The following is a 15,176-nucleotide window of genomic DNA, read 5'->3' on the forward strand; positions in this document are numbered from 1 at the left end:
TTATAAAAGATACATATTATTCTAAAGTTTCGCCATACAATACAAAAAGGCTTGAAGAATATTTAAAGAACCCACAATGAGAGAAAGACAAGAGAACCTGAATACAATGACCCAAGTTTAAGTAGGTAAGTTTTTGTGGATACGGGCAGGCCACATGTGTATAGAACAGATGCGCTAGCCGACTCAGTTCTTACATCGGCCGCACTGGCCGCCCATTTGAAAATCGATACCAATGGCATTGCTCTGAACCATAATTAGTAGGCATAATCAAAAATTTGATAGCTTATTAGATTCAACTAGAGTGGTGTAGATATTTATAATAAAAAATGTGATAGATGAGTTTGTAAAAGAGAAAATGTAAAAAAACTCAAGACCTGAAAAATAAGTGTGCAATGTAGCTCCAATACTGTTTGTTCAACATCATTTTCCAGCAAAAACTGAACCCACCTGACCCGTAAGTTTTTAAAGCATGTATGTTTGAATTAGTTTTTTATTCATTTTAATATCCAGTGTATTGATATACATGTCCTGTATAGTGTACAGATGGTGTTTTAAAACATAAATAGGTGAAGATATATAAGTACCTAAAGTAGTAGTGCGGCACTTCACTAACCGCAAATATTGATATGAGTTGTGTTGATAGATAAGGCTACTCTACTGTGGTAGATGACTGTTGGAGTGGTTAGAGCTCCATTGGTAATAATGCTGTTGCTATCCAGAGAGAGTACTGGAGAAGCGGCCGTGACTTTGGCAAAGAGGAGCTCCCCACTCATCCTCATTCTGCTCCGAGACGTGGACGAGAGAACATCTACCACAGCGACATCGCCCACGGATGAAGATGACGGAAGAGGGATCTGCCTCGGCGGTCCCAGTTGGCGGAACCGGTTTACCGGAGCCGCTGGCGACACTACTGGGGACCCGCGCGGCTTGCCAAGCGGACCCCAGCGCTGTCTGCCCAAAAGGCCTTTTAAAAGGCCAACCTACCGCTGGACGTCCCAGCAACACCTTTCCACCCGGGACGGGAGATCAGGGCCCGGGTGAAGTCCGGTATTTACCGGAGACCTGTTACGCGATGTGCCAGGTGAGCCCACCCCGGTCAGCCGACCGGGCCGCGGGATCCCAGCACCGCACTGCTGCTCAGGCCAGCACAAACATTCCACCCGGGACTTGTCAGGGCCCGGGTGAAGTCCGGACTACCCCGGAAAGCTGCCAGGGTGCAGCGACCAAGTGCCAGGGGAACCTGCGCCGGTCTGAGGCCCAAAAAGGCCTTTCTAAAGGCCACTCTACAACTCCGGGGATTTCCACCCCGGTGGCCCAGGCCATGGAGCCAGCTACCCCTGGGGCCAACTCCGGCTCATCAGGCCGTCCCGCCACGGGTCTGCGGAAGCGGCAAGCGGCTCCAGTTCCGACTCTCCCGCCGAAGAAACCGACGGACGGACACCGCTGCTGGCGAAGACATGGAGGTTGAGTCAAGAGGACCTGCGGCCAAGCGAGGAAGGGCATCAGCAGCATCGGCCCCCTGCTCAACTCCACGAAGCTACCGACCAGTCCTGCTCTACACGGCTCTAATACGACCAGTGCTCACATACGCGGCCCCAGCATGGTACTATCTCACCTGCAAGTCCGCACGGTGACAGCTGCTCGCAGTCTAGAGCGTCTGCCTCCGGCGGGCCACTGGGTCGCCCTGGTTCGTGAGGAACACCGTGGTCAGGGCTTCGTCCAACGTCCCTACCATCAGGAGCTTCGTGGACGGACTAACATCTAGACTAGAAGAAACCGCAGCATCTTCACCGTGGGAACATCTACTTCAGCTCAGTGCCCAGGAGGTCCCCCAACTTCGTCTTCCAATGGAAGACTGACAGACATCGGTGACTACAACAACTACTACACTACACTGCAACATTACAAAATACTGACAAGTAGCGAGAGCTACTAGGGCTTTGACCCTTGCAGACACTAAGTAAAAGCCAAACCGGCAGATGCTTAGAAAGACGTGGGGGAACAACCCCCCACAGCCACAGTACAGGGGACAGGGGACAAAGAGGAAGGTCATAGTAAGGAGAGTGGGGGCAGAATATAGTGGGAATACTGGGAATCACAGTGTGCTGAAAGCCGGCAGTGAGTGAGGTCATACTGCTCGTATAGAGGTAAGTCAGTTACATGGACATCTATTGTGTAACATTTTGTTACAAGTCTATATAGTGTTTACTAGTTGTTTGAATTTCTTGCTGTTTAAATATACTTTTATTAATCTTATTCTTATTTAAAATGACCCTCCATTTCATTTACATTTATTGAGTGATTTGGTTTTTGAATATTGGTCAAGATTGGTCTTGTGCAAAGTGAATTTTAAGCACACATGTTTACGAAAATATAGCTTATGATGTTGCTCTTCTTGTTTAGTATTAAAGGTGAGTTAAAACGTATAATAAAGAAATATTTTTTAAATTTGTATATATCCTTATACCTAAACATAAATCAGCCAGTTCGTGTTGCCATCCCTTTGAAATCTACTTGAATAGCCATAACAATAACTTGGTGAAAACGATATAAAACCTGTAACTCGGAACTCTTATATTAACTAATCAGTTGTCACCAATTTCTAATGAATATATCAGTCTTGAAGGAATTACAACGTTTAGAACATGAACACTGCAGCAATTTTTATTTTCAGATAGTGACATTTAAGTATACAAATATGTTCTGTATAAAACTTTTTGTTATTCGCAACAGTTTCGAAACATAAAGAAAATAATTTATATTTTTATAGAACAGGAAAAAAAGTTATAATAAATAAAATACAAAACATATAATATTACATTTCTTGTTTTTTTTTATACAAAATATAAATTTTGAATTTTATAAATGTATATAGGTGTGTTTTTGCTGATATTAACTACAAATACTTTCCAGATATAGCTGATTCGTAATTCTTTAAAAATTCCTACCACAAACATACTGCTCTGCTTGTTTCAATTTCCTGTAATTCGTTTATTCTCTCTTTATATCATTCTCTATATACGTTACAACCTCTTCGAATTGTTCTTTACTTAATCTAAAATACCATCTGAACATTACTTTGCCTCCCTCTAAATCAGCTATTAAATGGTGGAATTCACCAAACATTTTTGTATTACTTAAGTGCACCTAATGAGTTTGCACATATTGAATACTGTCATGGTACACTTCTCTTAAAATAATTACACCAAGGTACACTAAATACCATTATTTCAATGTTTCACTGACGGAGGTCAGAACTCAACTGAAAGACGAGACGCATACTAATTCGTCCGTACATCCGCCGGATGTATGTTTGCGGTGTGAGTTAGTACCCCGTGAACGTCCAAGGCAAAACATATGTCTAGTGAATGGATGAACGTTTGGTGTGAGGCGTCCTTAACAGTTTTGGCAAGTTATAAAATAATTAAAATAACCCTACCCAAACTCAAGTCCTGTAACAGGATAGGTCCAACCAATGAGTCATAGAAGTGTGTATCAAAAGAAACTTAAGTCCTGTGACAGAATAGGTCTAGCCAACAAGTCATGGAAGCTTGTGTGAAAAGAAAATAACCCGAACTAAGTCCTGTGACACAGTAGGTTCAGCCAATGAGTCATGCAAACATATGTTATGTTTTGCTGCATGTTGTTATGTCTATTTCTAATAAACGAGATTTTTATTATTTCGTTACTAAATGATCTATAAAGGATCTACATGCATTTTAAAAACTGAAAGTAATTTAACGAGTAAATGAACCATAATACTTTATTAAACAATAACTCCACATTCGCATATTATATTAATTTGGTGCGTTCTTAATATATTTTTTCAGGCGTAGTATTATTGGTCTGAGTATAAGTTTCCGAATCTTTCGGAATACAAACCTTATTTCAGTTTGTAAAGATTTTTTTGAAGTCCTTTTATATTTGTTCCGTATCATAAGTATATTTTATAATTGTAAGGAAATATTTTTAGTATTGTTTAGTCTCGTATTTTTCAAATTATGTTGAGTTTGAGTGGAAGAAAGGGCTAAAACAAGGATTGAAGTCCAGCTCATAAAATAAAGTTATATTTTATTTCATTCATGGAATTTGCTAACCGTCATAAAGTTTATCAATTAGTAGGCTCGGACAATTTTCTGCCGGGTGCACGTAAACATGTAAGTTATGTATAATTGTAGTATGATTGCGGTATGATTGTGTATTTGTCTGTAGGCCCCACGGGATATCTCAAGAATTAAATTAGCTATAGACATGAAATTTTTCATGCAACCTTGTAATATTAACTCAATGTCTCATTTCTAAACGGGTTAACCTTCACAGTGGTACTCCACATTTGTTAAACTACAAGGAAACCTGTGTAAACTAATCTCTATTCAGGGAACATTTCTCAATCATTATGCTGTGTTACTTGTACATGAACATTGTGATTGTATTACCTGTAAATGTGATTTGATCCACCTGGGTACGCAGTTATTAAACACAGAAGTATCAAATAATAGACTTTTCCTTTTATTAAATAGAAGGCTACACAACTAATGTAAATACTTCATTCTGTTTTACAAGTTGGAAATACCAAATAACCAGGCGTCGAGCGGGAGAACGTCTAATAGCCACAGGCAAAAACCGGAACTTGACCTTCGCTGGGATCTTGATAAATCATCGCAACTCCCACTTCATTATTTGTTTTGTACCTGGATGTCCTTGCACATTTTGATGCTGCTTTTCTTTCTTCGAACATATTATTTTTTACCATTTAACCTTACATTTCATTAGAACAGGATTAATAGTTTTAGAAATCTTATACCATTGTAAATAGGCGGGTAGGTGGAATTGCGCCGTTGCCAGATTGTGCAAACATCTTGAAATAGAATAATCCATGAATTGTATCCATTGTAGAGCTTGATGTTGTTTGCTTACTCCTGAGATTCTGATGAAATCTTACAAGTTACATATATGAAAAACATATTATTGGCTTCAGGAGAGACCACTGATGATTACGTTATAAAATTGTATGTAAATACAAAAATGTAATTTTGAAATACTAAATACCTACAAACCAATTTTAATTCATGAACATGGTGTATTAAACATTTAAGTAAGCGAGCGAGGAAGTTTTTTACTTTTTTTGGTTAGGAACATTTTTCCTGTAGCAAAGTTTTAGACAAAGGTATAAACTTCATTTTTTGTTCTACACAAATTTTTCTCACTTTACTAACTTCGCTGGGAAATGCATGCAAACCTAAGTATTATTGAAATCAAACACGCAGAGCGATGCGTGCGCCGTGCGTATACACACAATTTCTACTCAACTTTTGTTTTAATAGCAATACTTTACTTTTTATTTTTTTTATCATTACTCAACTATAGTAGGTACTATGTATTGCAACCATAGTGAAAATTAAATAAATATTTTAAATTTAATAAAAATAAACATGCTTAAAACAATCTGTTTTGCCTTCCTTAGCAAAATTATTTTAAATATAAACATTTCAAACACGTGTAGTAATATAAATGATAGAGAAACATTTTTAAGTAATTATTAATAAACAAGTGACATTGTTAGTACATATTATTACATAATCACAGTGAAATTATTATATGTCAGTCCGTGGTTGATTCGATCACTTGGTGGTTCCGAGTTACTTGCTTTAATCTTTGTCACAGTCACTGTCGCTGTTTTCACTGTCTGATGAGTCGTCTCTAAGGTTTATAATAAATGGTTCCATTATGTCATCTCTAACAATTTCTTTAACCCAATCGTCAGACTGCAAATTCTCACTGTGTCTCACACAATTTTCCCAATCGACAGCAGTGACGTTATCTATAGCTTCTGAAGTGAGTTTTTCAACATCTGCTAATTTGAAAGTACTATTTCTTGTAGCAACTTCTCGCTTGACTTGTGCCCAGATAAGTTAAATCGGGTTGTACAGGCAGTGATAAGGAGGCAACCTCGCCACTTCATGGCCCCATGACAACGCTAGATCGTCAAGCTCGTATTTTTTGTGTTGTCTAAAGGTATCACTTTTACAAGTAATTCCGCTTTAGTTTCCTTGTCAAGAAAATCAATATTTTTTTCTATTTAGCCAGTCTTGTATATCTTTTTTCTTCCAGTTAGATGAGGAAACTTTGTCAATGTGTGCAGAGTGGTAGGGTGCATTGTCCATAACAATGACTGTAGGTTCTTCCAAACGTAGTAAAAGATCTTCACAAAACCACCTCTTAAATGATGCATGATTCATTTCAGCATGATAGTCTGTACCGGTTGTTTTAGATCTAAAAACCCATTTGCACTGTGGAATAAATCCTTTTGAATTTCCTGCATGACACACTATTAATCTACCACCTTTTCCTGTTTATTCTTTAGTTATTTATTGGCCTAGTATGCTACGTTTAGCAACTCTTTTAAGATTTGGTTTGAAATGCAAGCCTACTTTCACAAATATATGTAAAAAGGGCTAAATCAGGGGAGTATATTTTACATTTTACTTTTTCGACCTCTTTGTTTAAATAAGATCTAACAAGATTATTGAAAACTTGTTTGAATTGCATGTAATTTGATTAGCCATAGGTAATTAAATACGTGAGCAAAATAAGAAGCTCAGATCAGTTACATGATTCATTGTTTATATTGATGATTTTCATTTTAATTTATAATAATATATGGTATTCTGATTAACCCATAAAACCAATTTGTCGGGATTTGAAAAGGACCTTCCAAACTTATGTTCAATTTCGTTTTCAACTTTAGCTCTGCCTTCTAAGGAATAAGTAATTTCAGCTCAAATCATGTGTAAGAAAATTCCTTATAGAATGTAAGGAAATTTGGATGAGATAGTTTGAATTTAGAAGATACGTAATAAATTCTACTGTTTCACTAATTCATCAATTTTTACCTTATTAGGATATATTTGATTGAAATTTGGCCATACCTTGCGATAAAACCTATACAATCACCATTCCAAATGTGTTAATGACCGTACAAGAAAAGTATCTCAAAATTGTAGATGTTGTAAACGGTTTAAAAATTGGAACTCTGTATCCAGTTGATATACAAATGGAAGGTTCATCCCGGGAGGAGGAAGAGGCAAAAATAAAGCACTCTAGTGTTCACAGATTCCTGTACAAACATGGAACCGTTCACATCGAAATACTGAAAATACAGTCAAAACGACAATATTGCTAATTTTAACAACTAAAAAATGAATTTTAACACTTTTGTGTAAGGGTATTTGACAGTAAGTCTGTATAAACTCAAAATGTCCTCTGAACGTTCAAACAAAGGATTGGTCGCCGTTTAACGTAAACTGTATGATTGCAGTTTCGTTTTGTATGGATGTGCTGAACTTTGGCATATTTTTCATGCACTAATTAGATTATTCCAACTTCTGAGTCCCTAAATTTTTTCAACTCTTTATATGTTAATATGTCTGAATATGTTAATTGTTTCAACTCTTTAGGTTTCTGAATCCCTCAATCGCTTTAACCTCTTATACTTCTGAATCATTAGATTTTTTGGGGGTTAACAGGAAGGGAAGAGCGTGAAATAAAACCATGGATCGCAAATGCGTTTTGTTATTTTTTACCTACCAATAATAATTTTCTGTTGTACGATACTTCTGCGTTCGTGTTGTTAAAGTGAATGTGCTGCCACCTATAGTAAGAGTTGGAGATAATATTACTATCGGCTGCTCGTATACCTTGGATAATGCAACACTTATCAACGTAACGTACCTGCACAATGGCAAAACATATTTTATTTATAACCACAAGGATAAAGTTCCTATTTACGTCACTGCTTTACTGAAAGTCTAAAGGCGATTTGTAAGTAAAAATGAAGTTAATTTAATGCTTTAATTAATTGCTGTAATAAAAAATGTATATACTTCTTTTTATTCCTTTTTAAATTGAAACATATTAGCACAAATTAGAGTTAACATGTATTTCTCTTCTTAATTTCCACGTTCAAGTAAAACCTTCTAATTAAATATTAGCTTGAAAAATAAATGAACTGAGAGTAATGATATAAATTTATTTAATTTTCTAGACATCTTCTGTAATGCAAAAAAATGGTGTTGAATATTGTTGAGTTCCTTTAAATCTAGGTTCATTTCCTCCCCGAAATGAACAGAAAACATTTTTGGATCCACTAAACTTGACAAATACTGCTTATATTAGATCTTTATAAATCATAATATTTATTAAATTTGAGGCCAGTAATATTTGTAAAACATATACCTTGTGTAGCACCCAATAATGTTATTTTTACAAAATATGCAGCCTGCTCATATCGCTGGAAATATATACAATATGTGTTACTAAATTAACTTTTTCACCACTGTATCAGATGGCGCTCTTTTCAGGTGGCAAATTGTATCGCTGATACAGGAAGTAGCGTTCTGTAACTACACGTTGGCCATCACACCATTTAATATGTTTGTTCCTAACATAGTTTTATTATTAACATACATTATTATCGTGTTAATATATACATAGCTGTTGATGGAAGGTTTTAACACCATATTTATAGGTGAATGGTACAAAATATAACTATATTTTATGACGGATGATAATAATACTATTCAAGTAATGGAATAGTACATTTTTATTTGCTCATAGCAGACTAGTCACACTTGTTAATTGAGCGCCCTTTTACGCGTAGACAAAATTGCATGATTGGGAAAAGATTTATTTAAAGTAACAATCATAAGTTATTAAAGCATTAATTTAGTTTTTACATAGTCATCGGATGTATCTAACAGATCTTTTCCCAACTTGTGAAAATTCTTTCATTCCCCTAGTAAAACTTTTTGTTAAACCAGAACTCGATTCACCTCAATGACTGAAGTATAATAATTACCCTTAAGACCACTCTTGAATACAGCAAATTATCGTAATATTAAATTTAGAGGAATAGTAACAGAATAATTAGAACTCTTACCAATGCATCTTTAAAGTAGTAATTACACAGATATTTTAGATCCTATTCACCTAATTCTAGATTAGTTCCGGCAAGGAGGGGATATTTAGCATAGTGGATGGAGGAATAAACCGTAATTGTATATAATTTACTTGGAAATATATATTATTTTTACTTCTGTGCAGATTAGTTTAATCACAGATTTTATAGAAAAGATAAAAGGCACTTGGGAATCCTGAGCCATCATAAGAAAGTACTTGTACAATATACGAAATTATGCAATGATTTAAAAGTTAATTTATTTCGGAACCTTGCATCACGTCACAGTCGCCTTCGGTTCTGTCCGATTCGTCACAGTTGTTGGTAATGTATGGAATATCTATATTCCGATTACGTTTTAGTCCAGGGAAAGAAGCTTGATTTCTCTCGATTGAAGAGTGGTTACGTGTTTGGAGATTAAGCTAACTTATGCTCATGACTGATAAAAGTGAAAATCACCTTCTCAATACAATAAGGGCGGAATTGGCTTAGTTTTATAGAGGTGCAGGTCACTCAAGAGGCTGATACAATTTCATTCAGCACGATATCTCAAAAATGAACTGAGTTATGATTTTGAAATTTTTCAAGAAGCTTTTTCTATATGAACAACAAAGTGACAGCAAGTGATTAGGTGACGTCTCTGTCTCTGAAGCCACTGAAGGCCGCTTTCCAAGTGCAGCACTGCTGTTGGTGAAATACAAATTAAGGACGCAATCGTTACTGTCATTCGGTATTACACTTCATTAACTATTAACACAGAGGGTGGTTGTTTTTCTTGAAAGCTGGAGTATGTCAAAGAAAGGAGACTGAGCATGCACAAGCGGTGGTCGTGGCACAGCCGTGATAGCGTCGGATGTCAGATCTAGCAGAACTAATACCTCGGGCCTTACCACATCCCATACACATGAATGATTAGCTCCTGTGTAAGTAATAAAATCAAAGGCTATGCCATAACTTAAATATCGATCACGTGTAAAACATTGGTATGTCTGTCGTTTGTATTGCTATGCTAAATACACCGATGTTAGAAGAAATTGTCCTGAAAACTATGTTGAAAAAAGTGTTATTGAATGAAATAAAATCATAAAGGTCTCTCACTGTCTTTGTTTCACATTAATTGTGACGTAATCTAAATTAATGAGTGACATTTTCCACTTTGCGTTTTTTACAAATATAAAACTTTGAAAAACACAATATATTATGATTCAAAAGACATATTTTCAATACCAATATTGTACTAATAATTTTTAACATTTGTTGACAGATAGTATTTGACCCCAAACAAAAACGCTTAGAAAGTTCATAAATGCATGTAGCAAAGTACGACATAGCAACTGTGCCTTAGGTGTCAAGTCGTCTCAGTTTGATCAACTAGTTTGTACGTGTCTCTAACAACAGATTTTTATGCATTAAAAGGATTTAAATCATTGTTGCGCAGATTGTTAGCTATGCAGTTTTAGCAATATTCGTTCCCATTAAGATTAATATACAGCTCCTGCCTGCTTACTAATAACGACGACGTTGTCAAGCATACGTTTTATGCTGTTTGACCGGTGTTACCCATTCCCCACTTCCCCAGTATGCCGGTAATTGCATTGGTTAGATATCAAGCTTCACGATATGGCGGAATTGTGTAGAAATTATGCTCATTTATTGTAAAGTCCTGGATGTGCATCTCCAGATAGAAGCAACTACTCAAAGTTTTGACAAGCACTTTTAGTAACGTTGTATTATCATAGAAACCCGTATTAACGGGCAGAATACCCGTATTAAGCCTTATCCCTTGTGACTTGCAGTGAAATATGGCCTAGTTGTACGTTGTAAACTACAAAAGCATTATGGATTCTTTATCGACTGGGGCGGGTAGGTTGTCAGTATACCCTGAAAGGGGGCCATCTATATTCATCACTTCTTCACAGTTCTGACATTCCTATCACATTTACACATTTTATTATCTCAGCTACTCACGAGATGGAACTGAATTTCATAATCGCTATTCTTCCAAAATATTACGGGGTAAACTAGTAAGTTACAAAATATAAACTCAGCCAGTGAATGGATTGTGATTAATAAAATATATCTGGTAGTTCAAATGTTTTACACTAAAAAAGACACTTTTAATTTCACTCTATTTGAGCACCTATTAAGTAACATCATCATTGTATATATTTCATTGAAAATAGGCTTTTAATGTGTGAATGTAAAAAAAAACATTTTTTACAAATGTTGTATTTTATTGCTCTATTACTCGTATATGACATGTGGCGTTGATCAGTTATTCAAAGTGGGAATCCGCAAAAAATTGGCAACAATGAAGAACAGTTTACCAAGAAAATTTAACAAAACACTTATTGTATGTGCAGGGGTATAAAACCTCACAGAGAGACTACAAAAATTACTGCTTGAAAATTAAATATTTATTGGTTCGCAACATATCGTGTAATTTCTGTTTATGCTAATTTTTGTCAAATTTCATAAAAACCGTTCTTAAAAAAAATCAAAATATAAATTTTATTCAATATTTGTATTACTTGTTAGACAAACATATAATACGTTTTTTTAACTGTAATACTTCTACAGGTGGAGTACAACGAGATAAGCAGAATCAAGCACTACACAGAGAAGAGTGACCTAAACAGTTCTGTGAGCGAACTGACGCTGCCAGTAGTACCTGGAACATACAATGATTGTAACCTTTCTACAGAAGTTGTTTTGCAAGAAGATTCCAGATCATCTTCAATCGTTACTTGCAGCGGTAGGAATAAAAAGCATGACCTAAAGCTAGTGGTTTGAAATGTTGTAAAATGAACATGTAGTCTACGTATGTATTAATCTGAATAATAATAGATATTAGTGTACAGTTTTTGTACCGTTAGTGTATATTTTTGGAACTGTCGGAAAGGGCATTTGTTTCATTGAAATAAGTTTAAGTTTTTGTATCGTTAACACTTTGTTTGAATTTTGATACCGAGTAAGGGAATAAATATGTTAAAAATAGATTATTGGGCTATAAGGATATATTCCTAATTTGCTATACCTCATTTTATATTAGAGTACTGTAAGGGCTTCTCGTTTCGGGTTTTAATTTTATTGCAGACAACTCGGAGCATATTATTTAAATATAAAATTATCACTAATTATGAAATTGTAGCAGTAAATTTTTTTTAGACAATCTAGTATAAAATAAATAGTGCCAAGAAAAGGTATTTTCTGAAGGCTTCAGAATTATAAATTACAACCAGACCTAAGGATTATCAGCTACTCCAACTACTCTTTATTCAATATTCACTTCAAAGTCAAGCAATATCTAGCCAGTCAGGGGGAATATAACCTGTAACTAGGGTATAGTTACCTTTTTATTTATATCAAACCTAGTTATAACTTTTAAAAAGATGAGCATTAGTAACTAAGTTTTATTATTCATATCGCTGATTGGGACAACTTATACTGTATTTTTGTATTCTTCACAATTAATCAACAATACATGCACATAAGTATCAAACTTTAAAACTGTGTTATCATTCAAGGATCACTGTAATAAATCATTTTTATTTTGTAAAATGTTTTGGAAAAAAGCTTATCAATCAATAAAATTATTAGTCTTTAACTAGTCCTAGAAATTTTAGAAATTGAAAATCAGCACTTGCACGAATCAAAGAGAGTGTACCTAAAGCTCCGTTGCAAAACTTATTATTTCTATTGAGACGAGCTTAACGTGTAGACTTCCCACAAGTGGCTGTAACAATCTTTAAGTACTTTTATGTTATGTCATATTCAAATCAATTTTTAACGTGTAAAATTGAACCCTCTTTTAAAGGGTTGATATATTTCTTTTACAAATGCTGATCTGCTTCTTTAGGAAAACGTGTTTATTATTTTCTTTATTCTAAAATAATTGCGTACAGATTCAATTATAAAATGGAAATCCATTCATACCATTATCAGTAACAAATTACTTAATAATTTAGCAGCTTTAAAAGGGAATAGAAATTCAAAGAAGTGAAAAGACTGTAATCATATCTGATTCCAGGCCCTGGTGGATGTGGTGTGGCCACATCTGTTGAAGAGTCTGCCATGCATCTCTCATTGTATACGGGAATACTTGCCATTATACCCTCGTTTCTTAACCTACTGAAAGCAACGAATGAATAAATGATTTTATTCCTTCCACAAACAACAAAGTTAATATTGAAAGAATGAAGATCTTGGAATTAACTGGCCACTTTTACAAGTATTGTGGCCAGTATAAACATAGCAAAATAAAATACACTGTTTGTGTCAGAGTCCAGTTTCTTAATGTACTTTCAACAGCCGAGTCGCTCTCTGTGGCATCTGTGTCTTAACACTAGCATTTGGCTTATCAATACACTGCTATACCTTACTCACTAGTGAAGCAATACATTTATTGACAGTGCATTATTAGCTAGGTTATAATGCTGATCCTTTTACTTGCAATATATGGTCCTCAGGGCAATCGAAGCATGTTACTACGCTGTACTACTTGTTGACGGGGCAGTAAAAATGAAAATATTAGATTTTCAGATACTATAAAACAACTTATAGTTTCCAATAAATGAATAAAAATTATATCGCTTGCTGGTTATGAGAATATAGAATTAATTATAGAATGAATTAAATACTAATGTAAACAATATATACTTTAGAGTAAAATTTCTATACATGTTTAATTTTTCACATATTAATTGTAAATATAGCCACCGTCTTTTATTTAAAATGATTTATTAATTAGTTAGTCTCAGTTGTCTTTCGAACAATGAAACAAAATTAAAAATATTGTCGTGTATTAATCACGTTGTATTTTAAGCAACGAGTTTGAAATTTTTTCTCTTATTGCTAAATTATTTTTCACAAACTTGGCAAAATTTATTTTTGTAGGTACTATTTTAGTGTATTTTTTTATCCGTTTTAATTGTGGGGGAGGTGTTATGAATGCGCAATTCTAATAATTTCTTATAATTCTAATAATTTTTAAAAGAATCATTCAAAGTACGTAATTACTACACTATTAAATTTAGTAACTTAAAAGTTAATATTGAAATTAATTAGTAAATGTTAAATATAATATTTTTAGATTTAAGTTGTATTTTGCTTAGTTTTTAATTTTTAAATACAGTTAAGGTACAAAATAATAAGCCTGTAATAAGTTGTTGAAAGAAGCTTAGATTAGACAGGAAAGGGGTAAAGCTAAAACATGTTTTGTTTTAATAGGTGAAGTTGTTGTTTTGAAGCTATTTCTTAAATTTAACCTGGAGACCAATGGCTTAAAAGTAGTGTTAAATCAACCATCCTGGACTATAGAACCTTTGTATGGTTTTACAATGCCCTTCAATGGCTGGTAAAGCGGGTGACAGGTACCAGCAATATCGCTCAGTGGTCTTCCATTAAAGGAGTAGGCACGCTTGACTTTGATAAGTTTATTTTGCGATAGCCGCAGTATCCCCTAAATTACACCAGTCAGTGATAAATACAATATTATCGTCAGATAATATTTCGTTGGCCAGACAATCACATCCTCCAAGAATAAATTAAGTTATATAAAGTAAATATTTAATAATTAGTCCTTAGTGCATTTATTACAATGTTTTACTATATATATTTCGGTGGTAGTCTGTAACTCTGTATTCTGTATAGTACTTAGAACTACATGTATTTTGTTTATACAACTGTTTGCTAAACCAGACTCTAATAAATGGGTAGAATAAGACAAAATAGGATAATGATAGAAGACAGTAGCATGAGCTACTGAATGAATAACGGCTGACTGTTAGTAACTATGTATTAGATACATCAAAATGACGTGACAAAAGTAGATAGACAACAAAAACCTTTCTCCGCTTTAATTTTCACTTTGGCGTTCTTTCAATCTCTCCACACCCTTACCGGTTGACCCTACCCGAAGCTTACGCGTCCATCTTATACGCTAAGAGCTGGTCCTGTCACGTCACTGTTCTCTGTTTTAATTTCACATTGATGTTCTTCTACTCTCTCCATTATCATATCGGTTGACCTCACCCGTAGCGATAAGTTGATAGGAGGTCTTGTGACGTCACTGCTCCCAGTTTTAATTTCACATTGATGGCGATATTTATTTGGATTTGTTAATGTCTGGCATGCCATATGTTACAATTTTTTGTTTATTTGGATGGTGGTAAATGTATTATTTATTAGATGTTATTTAAAATGATTATTTATTAGGTGG

The 15,176-nt window shown here is 34.7% G+C and overlaps 1 long non-coding RNA gene across 1 annotated transcript; it reads left to right on the forward strand.

The window, feature by feature from the left end:
* Window positions 1-2,096: 2,096 nt before the first annotated feature.
* LOC124364545 lies at window positions 2,097-15,176 on the forward strand. Its single transcript, XR_006922626.1, has 4 exons — window positions 2,097-2,147; window positions 11,537-11,711; window positions 12,987-14,907; window positions 15,013-15,176. It is a non-coding gene; the product is annotated as an uncharacterized LOC124364545 (long non-coding RNA).

This window comes from Homalodisca vitripennis, chromosome 6, assembly GCF_021130785.1.
Source record: "Homalodisca vitripennis isolate AUS2020 chromosome 6, UT_GWSS_2.1, whole genome shotgun sequence".
NCBI classification, from domain to species: domain Eukaryota; kingdom Metazoa; phylum Arthropoda; class Insecta; order Hemiptera; family Cicadellidae; genus Homalodisca; species Homalodisca vitripennis.